Genomic DNA, 24,290 nt, shown 5'->3' on the forward strand with positions numbered 1-24,290 from the left:
CTATGGGGGACTTTTGGGATAGCATTGGAAACGTAATTGAGGAAAATATGTAATAAAAATATTAAAAAAATAAATAAATAAAAAAAAGTTTAAAAAAAAAAAAAAAAAAGAAAACAGAAGCCAGATTAAAGAATGTCCTGCACGTTAGACTCCATAAAGCTGACACGTCAGGTATGCGGTAGTTACTTTAAAACAACCAGAGACAAGATATAGCTGATCTGAACTTACTTCTCACATGCTGTCTGAAAGCAAATTAGAACTATGTAAAATATGTCCTTTTGCATTAAAAGGTCTTACCGTGAGTAAGGGGAGAGGGGAACCCCAAACCAAGATTATAAAGCATCCATTCAATAACTGTTTGAGCATTTAGTATGTGTCATGCATTAGTCTGGCTCTGAGAATACAGCAGCAACAAAAAGTGTTACTGCCATCATGGAGTTTATGTTCTTAGGAGAAAATCAATGTACTGTCTGTCAGTCTGTCAGTCACTGTGGCTGGATCTGAATGAGCTACAGGGAAAAGTACAGGAGAGACAGTCAAAGACAGGATGAACACAGGCTTTACAGACAGATGAGTGTACTAAATGCGTGAGATGGGAAGCCAGGACAAAGAATTTATTATGCATATTTATTTATTTATTTATCTATCCTATGTATAAGAGTGCTTTGTTTTCATGATCACAGAAGAGGGAATCAGAAGCCATGACAGATGGTTGTGAGCCACCATGTGGGTGCTGGAAATTGAACTTAGCACCTCTCCAAGAGCAGCCAGTGTTCTTAATTGCTGAGCCATCTCTCCAGCTCATTACTGTTTGGTTTCTTTTTGTTGTTGTTTTTGTTTAGCTTTGCTTTATTTTTAGGACTTCTGGCTATTTCATGTAAAATTCCCAAGTAGGTAGCAGGGAGTGATATGTAGAACAAGATGAGCAAACAGTGCAGGAATTACTGTAACTGCCAAGGAGATGGTGGCCTGGACCAAGTACAGGTGATGCTCAAACTCCATGTGAACTCTGAAGGAGCTGTTCTCATACCAGATGTGCAATGCAGATGTTAAAGCTCAGGTAAAGGTCTACCCTGAGCCACAGGAAGCTGAAGAATGGGAGGTAAGGTTTGAGCTATGACCAGAAGATAGCTGATAGATAGATAGATAGATAGATAGATAGATAGATAGGATGGGAAGGAGGGTGGGTGGGTTGGTAGATATGATAGGTAGATAGATAAAATGACTTCAATTTTTATTTTTAGTATTCTATATGTTGGGGGACATGTTTGTGTGCATCGGTATGGTCAGACATGTATATGTCATGTGTGGAGGGTGAGGGTTGTCAAATGTTGTTTTTGATTGCTCTCCACCTTGTAGACTGAGGTAAGGTCTCTAATTTGAACTTTGTTCACCATTTGGCTAGTCTAGTTAGCTACCTCAATTTGGGGATCCCTCCATGGGCCTTAGTGTGCTGAAAATGCAGCCTTGTCACCATGCCTGAGAGGTGTTTATGTGGAAGCTGAGGATCTGAACTCCAGCCCTCACACTTGGATGGCAAATGCTTTAGCGTCTAAGCCATCTCCCATCTCCAGATTTAATTTTTAAGAAAGCCCACTGGATATCCAACTGAGATAGCAGATGCATCTCAGTCTTAAGTTTGGTGCTAAAATCAGAGCTCAGACATAATTTGGATATCTCCAATGTTTACATGTTGTTTAAATCCATGAGATACAAGCTTGTTTTAAAACTGATTAGAAGCCGGGCAGTGGTGGCGCACGCCTTTAATCCCAGCACTTGGGAGGCAGAGGCAGGTGGATTTCTGAGTTCGAGGCCAGAATGGTCTATAAAGTGAGTTCCAGGACAGCAAGGACTATACAGAGAAACCCTGTCTCAAAACACCAAAATAAATAAATAAATAAATAAATAAATACATAAATAAATAAAAAACAAAAAACAACAACAACAACAAAAAACAAGCCAACCAACCAACCAACCAAAAACTGATTAGGGATTGAAGTTGAAAGCATTTTTCAAAATAAAACTTCCCTTACATCAGGGTTATCGTGGCGCTTCTAATCTGGTTTTGGCAGACCATATTGTTAAAAAGCAGCGTAATGTTATAGTGTATAAGAATGGCATCTCTGACAGTGCCCATGTGTCTGAATCCCTCAACTCTCAGAACATATATTACTTTACAAAGGGGAACTGAAATACGTTCATAGAATTCAGGGTGCTAGTGAAGAAAAAGATTAGTCCATTTATCTGAGTTGACTCCGTGGCATCACCAGGACCTTTAAAGTGAGGAGAAAGGCAGAAAAAAGAACAGCTGGACATCAGGAGGCCCAGTCAGCTCTCTGAGGTTGGAGTAAACAGAGTGAGACAACCTGTGAATGCTGACTGACTGGAGGAGAGGCTGAGAAAACCAGAAGCAGGAGTCACTGAAAAGAGGGTGGCATAAAGGCCATCAACACCATGATTTTTAGCTACTTCAATCTGTGTCAGGCATGACTGACTAAACTCTAAGACAATAAAAGTGTTGGGCCAGCCAAATACTACAGCAGGTCCAGGTGCTTAGCAGGCAAGCCTCATCACCTGTCTTTGATTCCCAGAACCCAAGTAAAAGTTGATGGAGAGAGCCATCTCTACTAAGTTGCTCTCTGACCTCCACATGCCTGACTTGACATGTGTGCCCTCCCCCATAAATCAGTTAATTATTAAGAAAATAAATGTGTGATAATTTGCTATACACTAACACCACCAATGGGAAACTAATACAGTTGCTATAGCAACCACTAAATCCTTTTTAAAGATTGGAATTTAGATTTTTTTAAATGAGAAATGTCTAGTAACCACTCATGATTTAATTATCTTTGCCATAACCTATGACCCTTCATTCCTCATTTAGATCTCTTCCTAACCCAGGAATCAACTTGATGAGTCTTTTACTATTTATTGTAACCTTCAGTGTTACATTCAATATGTGTGCATGTCAACTTCCAAATTAGACATAATATTAGCATATCTTCCAAAAAAGAAACTAGTAAAAGGAACTACATGCAAGGTGAAAGGGTGGCTAGTGTTTTAGCCATTATTTTTATCAGAATCAGATTTGGACGTGCAACCACACCCTGAAAGGTGTTACCCAATGGGCCACTGCCAGAATTTTTATTTTGACTGACTGACAGCACCCTTGCTTCACCCAGCATTCCTTCAGACCCTCCCAGGCAGTTAAAAGTGCTCGTCAGCCATGCTTGTCAACCATGCTAGTTCCACAACTTTCTGTTCATATCTGCAACACAGTATTTGTTGCTTTGTCTTGAAATCTATTAACCAGGTCTCATCACTCCTTGGTCAGCTGATGGTCCTCCCAGAGAAAGGGCAGCATGTAGTCTTTACCTCCTCAGACTCAAGAGCAGGGCCTGGCACATGGCCAACTTTCAAAAACGGTTCTTTAGACTCATCAGTGGAACTGTGGAACTCAGCCTATGGGGAAGAGCTTGACTGGCAATAAAGTCTGTGTGAGTAGAGAACCTTTACAAACACATTCTGCTCTTCCAAGCACCTACTGTCAATGGAGACATCTTTGACATCTAACCAAGCTTCCAGAGAAGAAATATATAAATATGGAAAGAACGAAACCCACAACAAGAACTTTACCAGATCGAAGTGTCTATTCATAGTACAAGCAAATTCTCTAAACAAGATGGATAAAAACCGTCTAATAAAGACAGTGTAGCTTCCTTTAACATAAATAAAAACAATCGTAAGATAGTATTTTTATTCACTGAGAATGTCATGCATGCAATGTACTATGGCAATTAATAGCAGGCGTTCTTAGACAATCCTGTGCTAACTATCTGATCAGCGTAAAGTTTGCTCTGGAGGCAGTTCTTTCATACCCAGACAGGGCTTAAAAGTCCTTGAAGTGAGAAACAAGAACTAAAAAATAACTAACGGCATCATTTTACCTGCTCCCAGTAAACTAACAAAATTATCCAGATTCTTCTGACACCTTCCAGACTGTTTAAGGGCTGATCTCCCCTCAGCCCACCCTGTGCACCCCATCTCTTGGGACTATGTGAACGGCAGACAGCAACAGCTCTGCTTCACTTCATGTGCAGTACGATGAGGTTCTATGTGTACTTTCCTAACTAATCCTACAACAAAGGAACCCCGCTGTATAGTGAAGAAGCTCAGCACTGTGAGGTGGAGGCCTCAAGGCCTCACAACTAGTGGTGGGATTTTATAAACACAGATCTGTACGCTAAGACCTCAAGAGAAAGTTACACAGCCTCCACATTTGGGTCTATCATAGTTACATCTGGATGTTCATTGTTTACAATTTGTTTTTTACTTTTGCCAAATTTAGAAAGTCAGCATGATTTCCCAATCATGAGTTAGGTACAGAACAGACTAAATTTTAAGCATTTTAAAATGCTCTTCATTTCACAGAAAAGTCACACCCAATAAATCCACATAACCCCGTTATTTAATTAAACTGATTTAAAGGGGACACTACATTTCTTAAAAGCAAATATAACTTAGCCTAATGAGAAACTTTTTATCTTTACTATACATGTCACAGGCAGGACAGAAAGATAAGTTTGTAATTTTATTGACATCCTAGCAGATTCTGTCCATCATACTGACAAAATGGTCTAAGTAGGAAGAAGGGCTTCTCGCTCTCGCGCGCTCCTGTAACGAAGCACCTTTGCCAAAGGAGCCAAAGAAAGGAGCCGTTCATCATACCAACTGTTCAGTTTATTGTCATGATTTTTGACAGAAGGCTTCATCCTTCAATCTGTAGACTAAGCACTTTTCAAATCAGAATTCTGTGGTATTTACAACGTTTAGTTGCTTACTACAAAGTACTGTCATACCTAATAAACCAGGGTGCCAGAGTTTTAATATACAGTGAAAAATACTAAGTAGACATAAATACTGAAATAAGCTGTTAATACTTCTTGCTATGTTTTGGATCTTAAAAGTACTAAAGGTCCATGTGTGAGAGGCTTGGTGCTAAGCCCTTGGTGCTCTTAGGAGCAGTAGAGCCTTAAGGAAGTGGGACCTCTCAGAAGCTGTGCCATGGGGATCTCCTAACAGGGATATCAGAATCCCAGCCCCTTCTTTCCTTCATTGCTGGCTCCATGAGGCAGGTAGCTCCTCTGCCACATACTTCCACCACAATCACTGTGCTACCACAAGGCCAACAGGGCCATGAATTAAAGTCTCCAAAACTGAACCAAAATAAACCTATGCTTTGTTACAGGAACAAAATTTAATCATACTTCCCCTGAGAGAGTTACACAGATAATAACATTTTAAGTTCACATCTACTTTTCCCAAAAGTGACTCACTTATTCTTTCTTCTCCATTATCCACATCTCTCTAATGTTGTAGGCTTCAAGCTGTGTATGCTATAAGACATATATTTACAATACACATGCACGAATGCATGAAACACAAATGTCACTGGATAACATTTATCCCTTTTATAGATAATCCTCCCTAGCACTGTCTCTTCTGGTTTTCTAACACAGCCTGCAATGAGTACACTGTGAAGTCTGGAAGCCCACAGTCTACTACAGCCACCTCTCACACATTCTCTACTCATCCTCCACGCTATCAGGCATCTCATGCTCATATACTCTCCTTCAAACCTACCTTCAAGGCTCCCCCTGCCTTACCTTAAAAATAAAAATGTTTTCTTCTATGAATGTGCAATGGCACAGTCAATAAACACTTATGCAGAAGCTACCATATGCAGGGCCCTGGGCTAGACCTTGGAATGTACTGGCATATGGGCCAGACATGACTCCTGGTGGCATCAAGTTTACAATCCAGGCAAGCAGTGATGACATAAATACCTTAATATTCCTCCATGAATTCTTGCCACCCCCTCCTCCTCAACGTTTGCTTTCCTGCTGTCTCCATTCTGTGTGTACACAGACCCCAGAGGCAGCTACGCTCTTTCCCAAAGTGGCTGTCACCATAGTCTTTCCATGTGGGATGTGCTCTTTCTCATTATCTCACAAAACCCTCTTCATCCTTTAGGAACCATAGTGTGATTACTCCCCTGGCCTCTCTGACAGCCCTCATCACAATGTACAGTGGTAACTTTTAAGATGGCAGTCTTCTATAAAACATGGGTGCTCTGTATCTATAGCTCACCATTTGCAGAATCAAAGGATATAGCAATAATTTTACGTTAGTCCATAACTCCATTACACAGACTGCTAATTGATATTTTGGAAGCAGAACACTTGTAAATGTGTGTTTTTCCTTTAAAAGTCTGATCCATACCCATTTTTCTGCATTGGGAGTTTGCTCAGCAGCAGGGCCTGACTTGGAATATTTGTTTTGGAACTGAGCAAGTGAATATTCTTAATGTTAGTAATTACCATGACAAGAAAAGGCATTTTAAACCCAATCAGTGTCTATGATATAGTACAATACACATAGGCCACACAATCAACCGGTGTGTAACTGATTTTGATTTAGAAACTATGTTGTCAGATACCACTAACCTGCTTATCATCTCCACCCCTGCTCAAAGCTTCACCTCCCCCTTTCAATTTTTAAAATGGTTTTACAGAGTGGTTAAGGCAGTCACTGATAAGTGAGGGTAATACAGAACATACTCACTGCCTGGGGAGGGCTTCTCTGAGGTTCCTGTCTACTTTATCTTTCACTATTTCCAGAAAGAGTCGTATGTCCAAATTTCTACTCTGAGGTCAATTTGTGCTGGGAGCCTCTCACCATTAAATGTTGTTATTCATTGCTCTGGAAACCTGCAGCGTTAGTGAGACTAGCACTGGTAACTGAGCCCTCTTATGGTCTCAGGCTCTTCCTGTGCAAATGTAAACAGGCAAGGGGAACAGCAAGTGTGAATAATGGCCGTGCACTCGGGCAGGACCTGGTGCCAAGTGCGTGCTGATCAAGAAACACTGCCCTTCTCCACCCTTTCTCCAGTGCCCTTGGACTGCTCAGTAAGATCCATCTTGGAACATGAATCTAGCTTCTTCGGTTCAAATTCCTCCACATCCTAGAACAGCGATCTCCCAAACCAGACCAGAAGTACCTGTGAGAGGGAACTCTCAGGCCCCACTCCAGGCATTCTGACTAGGGGAGTGGGCCCCCACTGCATGCATTCTTAAGCCTTCTGTGTGACACTGATGCCCTAGAACCAAGTCCAATAGTCTGTTTCTGCTGCACAATTTTCTCATACTCTCCTTTCAGACCTCCTCTAAGGAGACTTGGTCTTCCAAACCTAGTACTTATTCAATTCCCCACCTTCCAGATTTAACTGGTCTCATCTTTCCTCTTCTACAACATTTCTCCTCTGCTTAAATCCTCTCCTGGTGATCCTGGCTTTGGGGAAATCTTTTCTTCTCTAAATCAAATTATTCTGAATACTAACTTAGGTGATACCTGGCTCACAGAGGGTGCTTGTTAACTCACCCGAACACCAATCACATTAAAACCAACGGGAGGATCACATAAAAATATAGATAACTTGTTCCTTATTCCAGAAAAATCAGATCTCTGTAGAAGACCCGTGGCAATGAATGATTTTAAAGCAATGTTCATCACCTTTCTTACATACAGCAAGACTAAATGTCTGCTTTTCCCACATGACACCAATCAGCTGGGGCAAATTCCAACCATTCATTTGCTCCATCCATTCCAAATATATTCTTATGACACCCTCACATTTTGTAATCACCATTTATGTTCCTCATGATTATATAACTTTCCATGTTTATAGTCTCTAATAGGAAACAAAGCCTTAAAAGAACCATCCTAATAAAAATACTATTTCCTTGAACATATTTACTTCGTCAAAGAACTTTCTAGACATTGTAGATGACACCCCCCCCCAAACGTTTTGTTTCTCCTGGAAATTGGTTTTCTACTAGCTTAGCCACTTTTTATAGTCTCTTTGTTCTCCAAAATATATGCAAGGGAACTGTTGAGAAAATCGACAGTAAGAACCCCTTTTCTTAGGCTCTCCTTCGTTTTTCAAATGAGAAACATATCTGACGTTGGCATGTCTTCTGTGGAACGCCACCGGCGCGGTCGCGACGGTGTTTGGCAACCCAGACACCGCTTTGTGACTCCCCGTCTGGCCCCTGCTTTATATCCTGCAAATCAGTATTCCTTCCCCTCTGAGGTGTCTGCTGCTCCCTTCTGCAGGCGGAGCTCCTTAGCACTGAACAGGCTCCGGGCCCGGCTCCTTCCACGCTGCCGGAGACGAGCTCACAAACCGGCCCACGAGAACCTGACAGCAGCGACTGCGACGCCTTTCTTATGTAAGGAAAAAGCGCGCAGTCCCTTCCAGTCTTTCCTGCAGGCCCCACCACATCCACCCCGCCCCCGACTCAGCCACATCCTCCTCGGCTGCCCCCCGCGAGCCTCCAGGGGGCGCCCCCGACAGCGGGGCTGACCCCGGGCGGAGGACGCACCGCGGCCCCGACTCCTGGCCTCAGCGCGCACCGGGCCCCACACTCACCCTCGCGAGGCCGCGCAGCAGAGCACCGCCCCTTCCGCCCACTGCTCCCGCCCTGCTCGCTCCTTCCGCTGCCGGCGGCACGCAGGCGTAACGCGACGCCCCGCGCAGGCGCAGTCGCTGAGCGAAGGCGGTCCCGCGGCGGGCGCAGGCGCGGGTGGCGGGATGTGCTTGGGCGGGAAGTGGGTGGTGAGGGCCGCGCTGGGCTCAGCTTTTCCCCCCTGGAATGCGTCCTGGCTTCGGCTGGCCCGGCCCAACCCTTAGGGGCCGCGGTGCCCAGGCCCACTCCTTCCGCGCCTGGAAACGTGAGACGGGTCCCTGAGGGCGACGTAGACAAACTTTGCAGAGCACGTTGCCACCTGTTGGAGTAGCCGCTCCCGCCCCAGTCGAAATGCACGGCTGAACAAGGGCAGTTCTGGTGGCTCAAGGGCCCACTTTCTTTAAAACTGATGGCACTCGTAGTAATACTTCGTTAACATGCCCCACATCCAGAGGCCTGTGCTCACCACCTCAGCAGTGCCCGGGGAGGTTCGCCTGGCGTGGGCAGGCTCTCCGGTTCTACCTTGCACTGGGGCTGAATGGTAATTAATTTTTTTGTTTGTGTTTTTGAGACAAGGTCTCTCTGGCCGTCCTGGAACTCCCTAAAACCATGCTGGTTTACATACTACCTGGCTCTGCCTCACAAATGCTGGGGTTAAAGGTGGGCCCCACCGCGCCACACTAGCTAATTAAAAAAAAAAATTACTGAAGTCATGAGACCTACAAATTTCAGGCAGTCCAGAAGGAAAGTATGTGGAGGCAGAGAAAGGTACGATAGTATGTTAAAACCAGGCAGCTTAAACAGCAGCCGTAAGTACTCCTTTAACTCGTCCACCGTAAGTTTTAAATGTTTAAAAGCAAAGTTGTTGGGACTGGAGCTATGGCTCAGCGATTAACATTAACATAAGAACATATTGGCTGCTCTTCAAAGGAGCCAGATTGGGTTCCCAGTGCCCACAGGGAGGTTCACAGCCATCCAGTTCCAAAGAAATCACTGCCCTCCTCTGGCCTCTGAGAACACCAGGCACACATGTAGAGCACATTCCTACTTGCAGATACATAAAAATATTTTTGAAAGTTAAAAACCAGCGAAACTTTGTATCTAGCAATTATTAAAACATTCACATTCACATATAAGAAATACAAAATTCATGATACAGTAGTTTTCTTACAATCTGACCTTAACAAATGCTGCACCATGTCTAAGAGCACTGGGAAAGGTTTGGAAATGACCTCGTTATTACAAGTATCATATTTAAGTCCATATATTAAGGCTTGAGAATTCACCAACCAACGTAATGCATATAATCTTTTGGTTACTGCTCAGCGCTGTGTGCCATGGTATGTATAAGACTTGTGAGTCTCGCTGGGCGTGGTGGCGCACGTCTTTAATCCCAGCACTCGGGAGGCAGAGGCAGGCGGATTTCTGAGTTCAAGGCCAGCCTGGTCTACAAAGTGAGTTCCAGGACAGCCAGGGCTATACAGAGAAACCCTGTCTCGAAAAACCAAAAAAAAAAAAAAAAAAAAAAAGACTTGTGAGTCTGTAATCTGTGAGTTGTGACTTTTTAAATTTTCATTTCAACAAATTTGAGTAGCTGCCAGATACTGTTCAGGCTCCTGGAATGCCTGAGGCTGGCATGCTCAGTCCCTTTACAGCATGGCATCATATTTGCATATAACCTATTTCCATCTTTAATGTGTTTAAAGAACAGGGAGCCAGAGCAGGTGCTATAAGCCTTGGAGAATTGGGAAATCACATCAGCTAGGCAACAGAGGGTCAGAATATAGATACTAATCAGATATGCTTTTGTTTCCTTCAAGAGAATTACATGGGAATCTCTTATTGTAATGCATGAACATAGTAAGTGCAGTCATCCTATTTGTTTTCTATTACTGCCGTAAAAATTGGTACAAACTTAGCAATTTAAAAGAACAGAAATGTAACCCCCTGTGCTGAGGTCAGCTTGTCAGTGGACTTCATTCCTTTCTAGAATCTCAGAGAAAAGAGTGTTAGTTTGTTCTTTCTAGCTTCTACAAGCCCCTGAGGTGCCTTGGTCTGTAGCCCCTTTCTTCCCCTTTCAAAGGCAGTAGCATCAGTAAAGGGGTCTTTAGTTTTTAGGATTGGTGTGACAAAATTGGGCCCACTTAGGATAATCTCACCATAGCAAGGTCCTTAATCATAGCTCCCAAGTTCCTTTGCATTTTATAAGAAAATATATTCACAGGCTCTGGTGATGAAAGTGTGGAAATCTGTATTAGGGGGAAGCTTTCCCTACCACACCTCTGGCCCTCAAAGATTCATAATGTTCTTATGCAAAATCCATTCAGTCCTTGTTCCCAGAGGAACCGCATAGTTTCAAAGCATTACAACATCTCTCCTAAGTCTCAAAAGATTAAATCGTGTAAAATTTCTAAATTCGATACGGGTGAGAATCTGGGTTTCTATCCAGGGCAAAATTATTTCCCATCTGGACCTAAGTGACTAGAAAATAAATTCTCTGCTCCCAAAGTACAAAAATAGTCATTGGAATAAGAGACAGAATTATAAGATGGTTAAAACTATCTCCTATAAAAAGAGAGAGAGAGAGAGAGAGAGAGAGAGAGAGAGAAGCCAGTGGGGGGAAGCAACAGTCCCAAACAGCCTCAAATCCACCCCAGCAGTCTCCACTCAAAGTCAGGGCTACACCTCTCCTGGGTTCAAATAAGAATGTGATGGCCTTAAGGGACATTACTCTGCCTCCAGCAACCATTGCTATATTCTTTGAATTGACGGTTTTCCTACGTTTCTGTATATTTGTCTTGCCCACTTCATCTCTCCGTTAGCCCACATCAAATGGCTAGTTACCAATAGTTACCTTTAAGTAAACACTTGATCGGTACTTTTGAGGTGCAGCATTTTAAGACACGGCATTGTAAGCCACTTCATGGGAAGTGCAAATATGCCATCTAGTTTCTGTGGAAGGAAAAGAATGCATCTCCGTGTTGTATTCAGCTCACATCTTCTCTGCAGCTAATTTATCCTAAAATCGCTCATTTCTTTCAGGCCCAAAGGCATTTTTTTTCTGGTCATTTTTTATGGAATAGACAACAATGTACATCCAAGGTCATCCTTGTGAAACCTTTTAAGGATGCTGGAAGCCCAGTGCTGCCTCCCAGCAGGTGGCAGCAGATGAGTGCTTAGCACAGGGCAGTGACTTCACCCTGGTCCCCAGCCTGGTTAATGTGTTGGATGTGGCCAGCTGACCTTTCTTGGGGAGAAGAGCAGAAAGAATCTGGAAGCTGCCCACCTGGGAGTGTATCAGCATGTCGCCTGGTTGGGGAAACATACTTAAATTGCATAGCTAAATTTTATTGTTAATATTCTTTCTCATTTTATCTTTTCCTTTCAACTAACTGTGTTAAGGCATTTTGTGTGGAACTTTTGCTGCATTTATGAGTCATGTTGGTTTGTGACTTATTTTCTAATGTCTGTCTGCAGTTTTTCTAAGACTAATGTCATTGTGCTTGCTGTCTAAGCTTAAAAGATTGACATGTGTGTTACGTACATTCCCATGGTATTGCCGTAGTTGAACACACTGTCCATAACCATCAATACATTAATATCCATCAGCATTAGCTAGGAATACATGCAGTGTAGCTCAAATATTCTTATAGACAAACATGTATTTTAAGCCTTTATTGAAAAAGTCGAGGGAAAAAGTTAAAGCATCTAAGACAGGGCCAGCTAACTGTGGGGCCTGGGACAGGTTAGTGTCTACCTTTTGTGCATTGTAAAATTCTGGAGAAATTCCTAGAGGAATAAGGATAAAGAGAGAAATTCACCATATCTGGGGGAACTGATCACTTCTCTATGGGCGTAAGGCAGGAAGCTTTGGTGGATCCAGGGCCAGGGCATGATGGCAGTGCCTGGGACATATTTGGTTGTCACAATCAGAGGTGGTGTTACTAATGGAGCGGGTAAAGCCAGGGAGACAGGTAAGCATCCTGCCATGCACACAGACATGTCCCTCAGCTTCTCTGACCTCAAAGATTACTGATTCTAAGGTTGACAATTGCTAGTTAAAACTGTAAAAGAAGAATAGTACAAATTAACTTAGACCAATAAAGTCAGATCACAATAAATGAATAAATTCATTCTAAACCAAAACTCTCTGAAGAGGAAATAGAAATGTTGAGTTAATAATTTAAAAATATTTTACAAAAACCCTCTAGACTCAGATGGTTTCACTGATGAAATATGTAAACATATAAAGACCATGTGATGTTAGTTATACATAAACTGGGAGAATGAAGGAGTAATGACAGCATAATCTTATAAAACCTGAGGTGTTAGAAGCAGTCATCAGCAAGCAGCATTGGAGATGCAGATGGAGAATCCTTGTACAAAATACCAGCAGATTGTCACAGCAAAATAAGAAAAGAACACAACCGTCAAATGGGGTTTATTCCAGAATGTAACTTTCACCCAACATAAATAAATCAAACGCCTGATGGCACAGGCCTGTAATTCAAGCTTCTCTGGAGGCTAAGGTAGGATCACAAACTCAAAGCCTGCCTAGGCCAGCTGAAGTCCAGTCAGAGACAGAAAGACAGACACCCCAGCAATAATGAACCCACTCTGCATTTCTAACCCATCATGAAAACAACTAAAACGGGTGTGGGGGGGGTATTACATACCTGTGAATGGCCAGGGGCCACCAGCATACTTATTGATGAATCTGTCCTAGGCCTGAATGAAATGAGGCCATCTCCTTACACAACTGCTGTTGGGCTTTGTTCCAGGGTCTCACAAGTCTTCCAGAGACAAAAATTAGAAGAGAGTTAAAGGTGCCCCTGTTTGTACAGTCTCATAATTCTGCTGGAATTAATGCTAGGTCATAGGTATAAACTGTGTATAAAAGTATTTCAACATGCTAGCAAGCAGCGATTTTAATATGAAAATTTTAAACAGTAGCAAAAATACTTTAAAATGCTTTTTAATGAAAGATAGGAGCTGTATTCTGAAACTACCCAAATGCTTAAATGAAAACATTTAATAAACATAGTGATGAGCACATTCCAGATTGTTGGCCTCAGAAGTTCAGACTGACACCCAGGTCCGTTCTCCGCCAGAGGATGCACACGGGAAATGAGTGTGGGGTCTTTAGTTCCAGTTTCCAAACAATTGCACTAACCTGGTTCTGCCCTGGGCCAGTAGTCTAGAAACACCCGAAGCTGGCTGTTTTCCCTCTAAATATTATACCAGAAGTAGAATTACAGCATATTTAAAAGTCACAAAATTCTTCCTTGCATCCCTTCCCCCTGATGGCTTTAGTTGACAAAACGGAAAATCTGTTTTGATGAATTTAATAAGTAGACAAGATATAAATTACATGCACCTGATGGTGTAACAAAAATTATTTGCGGAATGCTGACTCTGAGGAAGCTACCTTTTGCAAACTAAGCTTCTGGTTGACAAGATGACTCGTTCTGTTTATAGACAGGCAAGGCTTCAAGGAGGGACGGCCCTAGGATTTCCTGGGCCAACTATGTCTCTCATCCTATTATTCCAACAAAATACTTGAAATTCATTATTAAGAAAAAATTGCAGCATCTAGCTTTTGTGCTAACTGTATCTCTTCCAAGGGTTTATGAAGGTACAAGCTCTGGTTTAGTAGATTTTTTTAAAAGATTTGGAACTATAAATAATTTTTAATATTAAAAAGTACTTTGAAAGTACTTTTGAAGGTGATTCTTGAAAAGGTTTGACGTTCTGCCTCTCAGGGCTTTTTTTTTTTTTTTTTTTTGACTGTCAATCATGCTTTATTTAGCAAGATTACTGTTCAAACTTCACTTTTAAAAGTGTGTGTGTGTGTGTGTGTGTGTGTGTGTGTGTAGAGCCTTCAGAAGTCAGAAGAGGGTGCAGATTCCATGTAAATAGATTTGTGACAGTTATGAGTGAGGTACTACATGGATAGTGGGAATTGAACCTAGATCCTCTGGAAGAGCAGCCAGCACTTCTAACCACTCTTGAGCCATTTCCTCCGCCCTAAAACTTACTTGCAAATAGTGTTCTGAGCGGCTCCCCACGTTTCCTTCCCTTCTAAGGACGTTCTTTCTGCTTCTATGTTTTACACTATTTTAACTCTATGCTGACTTCTGATGGTTTTGAGAATAGTTATGCTGTTGCCGACAGTTTTCGATACTCTCTGGGGATGTCTTCTTTTCTGGAAGTCTTTCCATTGTGAGTCTCACCACGAAGGGAAGCCAGACATGACAGTTTACAACTCCCCAGCTGAGGACTGTTGTAGGCTAGCCCCTGTCCTCACTGTATCATACTACTGAGTGTTCCTACCAGGATCCCTATGAAGTAGATGCTCCCAGGGTCCATATGTTACATGCAGACGCTTCTGTCCATAAGATCAGCACTGATGCCTTGGTGTAACAAGGCCAGGCTCATGCCGACTCCATTATCCCGTACTTGATGATGCTACACCCTATCGGCAGTGGGTTTACTAGAGTATAACAAAGCTATGTTGATCCCCTAACCATGCAACTTCAACATGAGGTGTCATGGACTATGCTAGCACCTGATTGGCAAATTTTCCAATGTTACTCAAAATTTCCACATGATGGGGTCAGTGAGATTATCCACATGCTGCTATTGATACTACAATAGGGCTAAATATGTCAATAGAAGTTAATTAAAGGTTTTAAAATATAATTTTAAAAAGAGGGTCCACAAAAGACTGTAGGCTAAAGCAACCTTTTTAAATGTAAGGAATGAAAAGATTACAACTATGCATAGGGGTAAGAGGAATTAAAAAATACAGAGGTAAGGCATGAACCTCTGTAATCAGAAGGTATGTAGGACAGAGGTCGAAGAGTTTCTGCAGGAAGGAAAGCAGTGAAGGAAGTGAACTAAATGACAGCAGGTGACTTTAAAAACAAAGTGAGGCCAGCTGATGGTGACGTGGTGCCAGGCAGTAAGATTCCACACTGAGCAAAGGGGGCAGAAGCCCATCCCAGGCATGGCCATTTCCTCTTCTTACCAGGAAGAGCATTATGTTTCTTCCTGAAAAATCAAAGATAGCACAGACCTTGGAGAAATGACTAGCGCCTTTTACAGACTGCTGAAACCACTCCTTTGTTATTACAGTGTGGCAATATAACTTAATTATCATTTTTGGATCAGCAGAACCAACATTACCTGAAGTTGTCAAGTGTGCATACTTCTTGGCTCTACCCTAGACTTACTGAATCAGAAACTCATATCAGATGGTGCATATATTCACCCCAAAGCTAAAAATCCACTGGCAATTAAGAAAACTCAATGACACTTTATAGTGACATAAAATCATTGAAATTTATAGTACAACATTAAAGCAATATCAAGCAAATGATAGAATGCATTTAAACGTGATTCTGTGAGTCCTTTTGGACAGTGGAAAATGTCTGTGACATTAACAGTGGGAAGTTTAAACATTAAAATCTTCTTCCGGCTGGGGGTTGGTGGGCTTTGTGAGTACAGAACTTCCTGTGCCAGCATGCAGACCTGAATGTGAGCCCCAGAACCTACTGAAAAGTCAGGCAAAGGCTGGAGAGACCACTCATAGCTAAGGCGCTTGTTGCACTTGCAGAATGCCTAGGTTTAATTCTCAACACCCATTCTGTGGTTTACAACCATAACTCCAGTTCCACAGGATCTGTCCTTTTCTGACCTCTGTGGGCACTACATAGACCACAGGAAGATGCATATATGCAGGCCGAACACCTACATGTAAAATACAGTGAATAAGTCTAATAGTTTTTAAAAGGCCAGGCTCAGCCTCATGCATCTATTATAACTCCTAGGCTGAGGGCACAGAGACAGATCCCTGGAGTTCTCTGGCCAGCCAGTGTAGCCAGACATGCAAGCCCTGTTAAGTGAAAAGATCCTGTCTCAAAAAATGGAGGTGGAGTGTGATAGAACCAGCTGCCAGCCTCTGGCCTTCAGAGTGTGCACCTTCACAGATGCACACTTGAATCACATCTGCACTCATCTGCATGTGCACACCAAAGAAAAAGCTTGTATTCACTTGTTGAAACATCTGTAGAAAAAATGTTTGATGCAAACAAGCAAAATTATTAGCAGTGGCTTTTTGGCCCTTAGAGTTATAATATGAATATCCCCTCTTAATCTTATACTGTTTCCAGTTTTCTTTAAGAATTGTTTTTTTGCTCTTATATTTTGTAACAATCTTATCAACACAATGATTAAGGAAGGAGGAAAGAAAGGAAGTAGAGTAGGAATAAGAGAGAGAAATTTAAATGGCCCCAGTTTGGTGAAGAGAGAAGAAAGTGAAATCGCACCTGAGAGACAGCAGTTTGCCTCACAGAAACAAATCCCTGAGCCAGCGACTTGGATGCAGACACTGAGGAGCATGTGCCCAGAGACTATAGCAGCAGTGTGCAGTCCTGAGGCCTCCACAGATGTGCTGAATGAGACTCACTGCCTCCACATACTCCCCTACCGTCCCCAGAAGCCAGCTATACACACCTCAGCACCACTGCAGCCTTCTAGTGCCAAGCTAAATGTGTTCCAAACTGGTCTAAATTGTATAAACCGTTCAAAACAAGTGACATCCCCTCTATTGCCCCCTTTCTCTTTAAAGCCCTGCACTTCCTTCCCCCAGATGAAATACTTGTCTGCACCTGTCTCCCAGTTTGTAAATCTGTTCTGTGCCCAAATACAAAACACCTTTACATTTACTTCAACTCACTTTATGATTTGTTTGTAAGTGGGGGAAAATAACGAAATTCCCCAAGAATAATGACACAAGTGGCCACCAAACGCATGACAGACAGACACCTTGATTCTTCGTGGAGGATCCAACACAGAAAACCAAGTAACCTGTGTTCAGCATTGGACAGGAGAAAGGGAGTAAACACCTGAGAGGGAGGGAACATCTTACCGCAACACTATATTTGACTCTTTAAGTACATTACTAAAAATATTAAGTGTGCTAAAGTGATGTTATGGGAAACATCTTTACATTTAGGTATGTTTATATAGGTATTACTCCTAGGAAGGACTACTGTTAAATTGTGTGTGTGTGTGTGTGTTTCCATGAGCATGAGGGTTCTCAAGTGAAAGACAGATGACAACGTATGGGATATGCCTGGTGTATGCAATAGGCTGTGCTTAAGAACAACAACAATGGCCAGGCAGTGGTGATGGAAGCCTTTACTCCCAGCACTCAGGAGGCAGAGGCAATCAGATCTCTGTGAGTTCAAGGCTAGCCTGTTTTACAGAGTGAGTTCCAGGACAGTCAGGGGTACACAGAGAAACCCTGTCTCAGAAAAAAAACAAAAACAAAAACAAAAAGAACAACAACAATGAAAACATAAAACATGTTAAATAAAAGCCACTAGTTCAAAAGTAGACTTAAGAGCCGTACCTTCAGAAGAAAGCTAATACGATGCATCCTGGGGGAAGCACCCTCCCCCAATACTACCTGCTACTCCCTAATATACCCAATACTACCTAATATACTACCTGCTACTCCCCAACATACCCAATACTACCACAAAGTGCTGATGCTTGAAGAATGAGAAAGGGGACAAAAATTGTACTTTTTAATTGTAAAGGATATTACCATTTTAACAATATGGCAGACTAAGTTATTCTAATCAGTCATTCCCATGGTGGGGGTGGGATGACGGGCAGACTTATAAATGATTAGTAAGTAGCACGTCACACAAACTCTTTAAAGCAGTAAGGACCCAGTGACACCATGAGGGATGCCAAACAAAGCCTAAAGGGAGAAGGGAGTGGAGTGACTGCGCCAGACAGAAGACACAGTTCTGCTTGGGGCCTTAGGGGTTTTCAGAAACAATTTGCAAAGAGAAATCCAAAAGCAGCCAATAGGGTAAGCAAGGCACAGGGAACAAGTTATGGCGAATTAGACCTGGGAATATCAAACAGCAAAACCTAACCTAAGACATATTCCAATGAAACTAGCACGGCTTTAAGAACTGAACAAAACTTCTTGAAATGCAAAACAGCAATGAAAATGCAAGTCTCGGATTTGCTAACATACAGGAAACAACTGAAGGGGAATTACAATGTTTGAAGACAGACAAGAGGAGATTATTCAGAACAGAGATACTAGCAGGTAAATATAAAGGAGTGGGCATAATGTGGAGCGGAGCACACACCTTATATCTATCTACTCAGAGTTCTACTCAAAAAGGAAAGAGATAGCCTGCTGGTGGTGGCACATGCTTTTAATCTCAGCACTCAGAGGCAGGTGGATCTCTGTCACTTCAAGGCCAGCCTGGTCTACATAGTGAGTTGTAGGACAGGGCAGACAAACAGACAAACAAAAATCATATCTAGTGATGGGCTCTAATTTCAAATAAGGTAATTCATTTTTAAAAGAATACATTAATAGCCTGAGCTGTTACCCTGAAGAATAATTCAATTTTTAGCCAATTCTTTGTACATTTTTGCTGACCTTGGAAAGATGAGCTTTGGTGTCTTGTGTCTATTATTCAACGGCCTGTGATAAATATACCTCGCACCCTTTAGAGCTAACACAAACGTCTTGTTTTGTTTCTTTTCAGTTTCACAAGAAAAGGGGACAAGACTGGACTGCTGACTGTTCCTTCTTTGATCTCAGGCATGATTTCAGCTTGTAGAATAAATGAGAAATGCTTGTTGGTTTAATTAAAAGAACCGCATTGGCTGTACTAGCCTGCCTGCCTTTTGGTGCCCAAGCAAGTGTATTGATAAAGGAATCAAAAGCTGCACGCTCAATTGTCCCAGGGTTTTCTCATCTATCTTGACAGCTTTTGAGAATATGAGTCAATTTCTCAAAAGCGGTTTATTGTAAGCCTTGAAATATCCAGTTTCCTACCTGGTACCTTAAATCATTACTTTTTCCGTAGGGATAACTGGTGAACTATTTCCAAAATATATCCTTCTTGTACATTGACTCAAATAGCTGATTGGGAAGAAGCCAGCTCTCTCCTGTGGGATGCTGGCTGGCCTCTGAGGTGGGCCCTGGAGCTACTGCCTGGGGATCAATGTACTACTGCAATACAGACTCAGTTCCTGGCCCCTTGGGATATACCTCCAACATAAGACCTCCAGGAAGGATTCCTGCTTGGCCCAATCACAGAGACTAGTGGGTGTGGTCAGAAAGCCTGGGGCACAGCCTGTTCTGTCATTCTACAGGCCAGTTACCACTAAGGCTGAGCTTTAGGGGAAGAGCAAGACAATATCAATGGCTGAGGGTTCACATGAAGGCAAGACATGGACAGCTGCTCCTTCATCCGTGTTTTTATCCCCAGAGAACAGCTTTGTGAAAGTGCTCTGTGCTCTCAAGCTGTTGCCAGATGGGTCTGTCTCTTCTGCGTGGTTTTTGAGAGGAAAGTGCAGCCAACAGGAGCCTTAGTAGAAGGCTGCTTGCTAGCATGAGAAGCATTTGATTTCAGCTTGGAAACCAGGGGTGGGGCAAAACCTTTTTACCACGCCACCGCCATCTCTCCCTCTCTCCCTTTCAGAAAGACAGATTTATCCAGTGGTGCATCCCTGCCTCCATGTCAGAGTGTAAGCTTTGTCATATTCCTGGCTGTTGTTACTAGAAGTTTTTTAAAGATTTTTTTATTTTAAGATTTATTTATAGACACTTTTTGCCTGCATGCACGTCTCTGTGGGTGCTCTGGAACTGGAGTAAGCTTCCATGTGGGTTGTGGGAATTGAACCCCAGTCCTGTGGAGGAGCAGCCAGTGTTCTTAATCGCTGAGCCATCTCTCCAGCCCCAATTACTGGAATTTCATATGAAAGCAAAACCACGACATAAATCTTAACAAATTTGATTTCCACACTTTTTACCTTTTTCCATTCACCAGAGATGAGATACAGGTATGTATATTCACGTTAAAATAAAAATGGAAACAAATCAGATAAAGGAAAGGAAATCAAGATAATGTTCTCCCACCTGAAGAAACACTTGTAGAGCCAGATGGAAGCAGAGTAGGACTCTGTTTGTCACCATCCCCAGGGAACGAAGCATCATGGGCTCTGATTTGTTCACTTGTTTCTTTATGTGCATATGTACAGGTATGTACACCTGTGCATGCATGGAGGCCAGAAGAGAGCATCCTGTCTCCTTCTCCATCACTGTCTTATTCCTCTGAGCCAGGGTCTGTCCCTCAATCCAAGGCTCTTGGTTTTCTTGGTTAGGCTAGAAGGCAGCAAGTCCCAGCAATCCCCCAGTCTCCAGCCCCTTAATGGATCAGTCTGAGGGTGTAAAGTGTCTGTGGGATTCAAACTTGAGATCGTGTAACAAGCGATCTTAACTGCTGAGCCCTCTTTCCAACTGCTCCCTATCTTGACAGGAAGAAAAATCCTAACATATACTCTGAGGTCATGTTGGAACCATGTGTTTGGAGACAGCAGAGGTTTGGCACAATCTTTCCAATCAGGATGACTAACAGCTGTGATCAGGGCTCTCTCTTTTATCAGCTATAGTATCAGAAAAGAAAGGACCCTGGCGAGCACAGTGTCTGCCTCAAGCTCTTCATCTTTTACATTGTTACAAAATCTCTGCGGGAAGATTACACACAGGATCATGAGTCCTGTGTGTGAAATTACAGTGACTTATGAATGATTACATTCATCACAATTATTGTGAATAAAAAATGTTATGTTTTAAAGGAACACTGGGGAAATTATGAAAAGTGAATTAAGCCAAGAACAAAAGGACAAATCCATATTGCCTGATTTGTTTTATATGAGGTGCTTACGTGGTAAATTCATGGAGAGAGAGAAACAGAAGGGGGGCTGAGGAGACAGTCCTGAAGAGTTAACAGGTCCACAGTGTCTTCTGGAATAATGTGAAAATTGTAAATGTGGATGCTGGCAATGACGATATAAGCCTAAATGCCCCTGAAGTATATCCTTAAAGAGTGGGTAAAACAATATACTTTGTTATGCATATTTCAGTAAGGGCTGTCTTATTCGTATTTTTAAAATTATAACACAACTGAACTTACATATGTCCTAATTTGTTACTCCTGGGAGTGCCAAAACATCAGGAGCTGCTCTGTGGAGGCCAGCTCTGGACGTTCTCAGTAGAGAGCATCATTTCCGCAGAACGTAGGACGTGAGAGCAGATGGGGCAGGTGGGAGAGGAGGGATGACCCTGCAGTGCAAGCTGAAGCTCCTGGAAGCTGGCTGTGGACTCGCTTTTGAGACAGCTGCTAGCACCCACATGTACTTCTGTACAATGACCTTACTGCACACTGCGCTGTGCAGTGGACTGCTCTCCTGTCTGGAAAGCCATGATGTTTTGTCACAGCAACAGAAACGTAACTGACACCTACAGGTGTGTAACAGCAGGCTTTTTGTGCCCGGCTCTTTCCCAGGCATACCGAGGAACTGGGCCTCTGAACTGAGATCCTCAGAGAAAGCCATTTTCTAAGGAACATGCTGTCTAAATACTTTCATGTACACTTCAACTCCATTTGCAACTGTGTTCACATGTCAAAAAACCCTGGTTGATCCAGAGAAACAGAGGGCCTCCTCCTGCTGGAGGAACATGGCTTCCCAGGCAGGGAGAAAGGTTGATCATAAGAGACAGATCCAGCCTTTGCCTTTGTCCCATGGCTTCTCCCCCAACCCCTCCTCAGTGACATTCATCTTTGCTTTCTGCTTCAAGGCCACCCAAAAGACTCAGCAGACCGGCACCTTCCCTGGACTTAAGCTAAGGCACACCTGAGTCGAGAGAGTTCAGAAGGCCTCCCTGCTGGCGAAACAACGGGTTCGCTTAAAATCCATGTCAAGTGAGCCACTAACTTGAAACTCCTGAAGAGCAGAGGGTTTGGGCCTAGGGAGAAATTCAAATTGTTGGGGGGCTAGGAGTAGAGCGTTGTGGCAAAGTACTAGTATGTGAGAGGCCCTGGGCTTGATCCCAGCACCTCAAATTAAATATTAAAAAAGAAACCAAAGGCATGGATATCTTGAGAATAGCTTAGAAGACAAGAGTGAATATCTTTACTTAAAGATACATGGATACTTAATTTTTTCAGAGGTATGGTCTCAAAATGGTGGATCTTATTAATGAAGGGAAAACCCACTGAAGAACAGAGTTAATGATCACCCAGATAAAGAAGCATGGCCAGCCCAGTTCTAAAGGGGGACTCTAGAGGTTCCCGACTTGGCAGCCACAGGATTCGAACCCAGGGCTCTGCACGCTAGGCAGGAGCTCTACTGCAGCCCTCACTGCAGTCTATTGATCACATGCTGGTTTCCTTTCAATTTGTCAAATCATCTGGACAACCTAAGAAAGTTAGCATTTCAAAAGACTGAAAGAGAAATCATCTCATAACGCCCAAAGAGGACGTTTGCTGCCGTAAACAGACTCACCCCTCTGCTCTCCTAAATAATATTTTAACTGCAATAGCTAACAGTGTTATGTTAACATTTTAGAAACTTTCAAGTTGAAAATAAACCCGGTAGCCAAAGTCCCCTAGGAGTACTTCATGCCTAAAGACCAATCAAAATGCCGTTCTTTAGTCAGTGTGACTCCCGGGATAATGAAATATGTATTTGCCGATGTCAAGCCATTTCAAGTGGAAATGAAAATTGTTTTTATTTTATATGAACATGCTTAACTTTTTTTTTCTCTTCCCATGTATGTACAAGGAAATGAGAGCTCATATGATTAAATACTGATCAAAATGTTTTTCAAAGGAAAGTTTTAGAGTGGAAAGTATATGTGTATGTGACATATAATGTGAACTTGACTTTTAATGCACTCATCCATATTTTGAGAGGTAGGCTTAAGTCTGGAAATTACCTGACATCATTCACCTGGCTTCTTTCTTTTAAGAAAAAATAAAATTAAACACCCCAACTCCACACACACAAAGAAGCTGAGTGGAGCTGAATGGGATCACGCAGCCATGGTGTTCAGAGCTGAACTGAAAAGACCAACTGCCTCCCAGGTCTCCTGACTGTGCCTCTGGTGTACTCTTGATCAGGCCTCCCTGCCCAATATTGACATGCGCACGCACACACACACACACACACAATGTACAGCAGAATCGACTGATACTGTGTTCTTCTCAAGTCCAGTTGCACAGAGGCATTCTTCTCCTGAGTCTAGACCAGACTCCCTCTCACCTCAGGCTTTGCAAAGCACAGACCAGTGATGCCATTTTCCAGAGGCTCATGTGTATAAAAGGGAGTGCGGGCAATATCTGTCTTACTCTGGCCCAGCACTGTGCAGCCTCAGGCAGTCGCTGGTACAAAACAGACATTTCACTAACCGTGTATTGAATGAATGATAATCATTTAAACAATTGAAAACATTCATGGTTCATTGACATCCTTTCCCCATGTTATTGGAAATGTGCGTAACTTGTCCTGTGCCTGTGTCTGTGGTAGTATACCCTCATACTGCAAGTGCCTCTGAAGAGCTGACTAAAGGCTATTGAGTTTTCCTCTGTGTGGATGTTTCTCTTTCTCTCTTTGGTATTGAGTTTGAACCAGGGACCCCAGAACTGCTGAGCTCATATTTCATGCACTGAGCCACACCCATGGTTCTGCCTATGCCAGTGTGCCCTGTCCTTCAAGGCATGGTCATGTCGGGCTTTGTGGGTTTCTATTGCCCATATCACCTGGTGTCTGGTGCACTGAAGTCCACAGGGACTTTCCCACAAGATGGCAGAGCACAGGACATTATTCATCTGTGTAGAGAGTGAAGATCCCATTAACACCATAGTTTAA

General features: G+C 42.7%; 1 protein-coding gene and 1 long non-coding RNA gene across 3 annotated transcripts in view; one reads left to right on the forward strand and one right to left on the reverse strand.

Moving 5' to 3' along the window:
- Mmaa (metabolism of cobalamin associated A) overlaps window positions 1-8,540 on the reverse strand; it is a 28,321-nt gene extending 19,781 nt beyond the window's left edge. The window contains exon 1 of one of the 2 annotated variants that reach the window (XM_021170543.2): window positions 8,495-8,540. The gene's annotated coding sequence lies outside the window, so the exon portion shown is untranslated. The remainder of the gene's footprint in view (window positions 1-8,494) is intronic. The other variant, XM_029480901.1, reaches the window with a different exon arrangement.
- Window positions 8,541-8,658: 118 nt separating this feature from the next.
- LOC110300791 lies at window positions 8,659-22,482 on the forward strand. The gene is made up of 3 exons (XR_002378628.1): window positions 8,659-9,072; window positions 10,352-10,391; window positions 19,118-22,482. It is a non-coding gene; the product is annotated as an uncharacterized LOC110300791 (long non-coding RNA).
- Window positions 22,483-24,290: the final 1,808 nt, after the last annotated feature.

Source organism: Mus caroli, chromosome 8 (genome assembly GCF_900094665.2).
Source record: "Mus caroli chromosome 8, CAROLI_EIJ_v1.1, whole genome shotgun sequence".
NCBI classification, from domain to species: domain Eukaryota; kingdom Metazoa; phylum Chordata; class Mammalia; order Rodentia; family Muridae; genus Mus; species Mus caroli.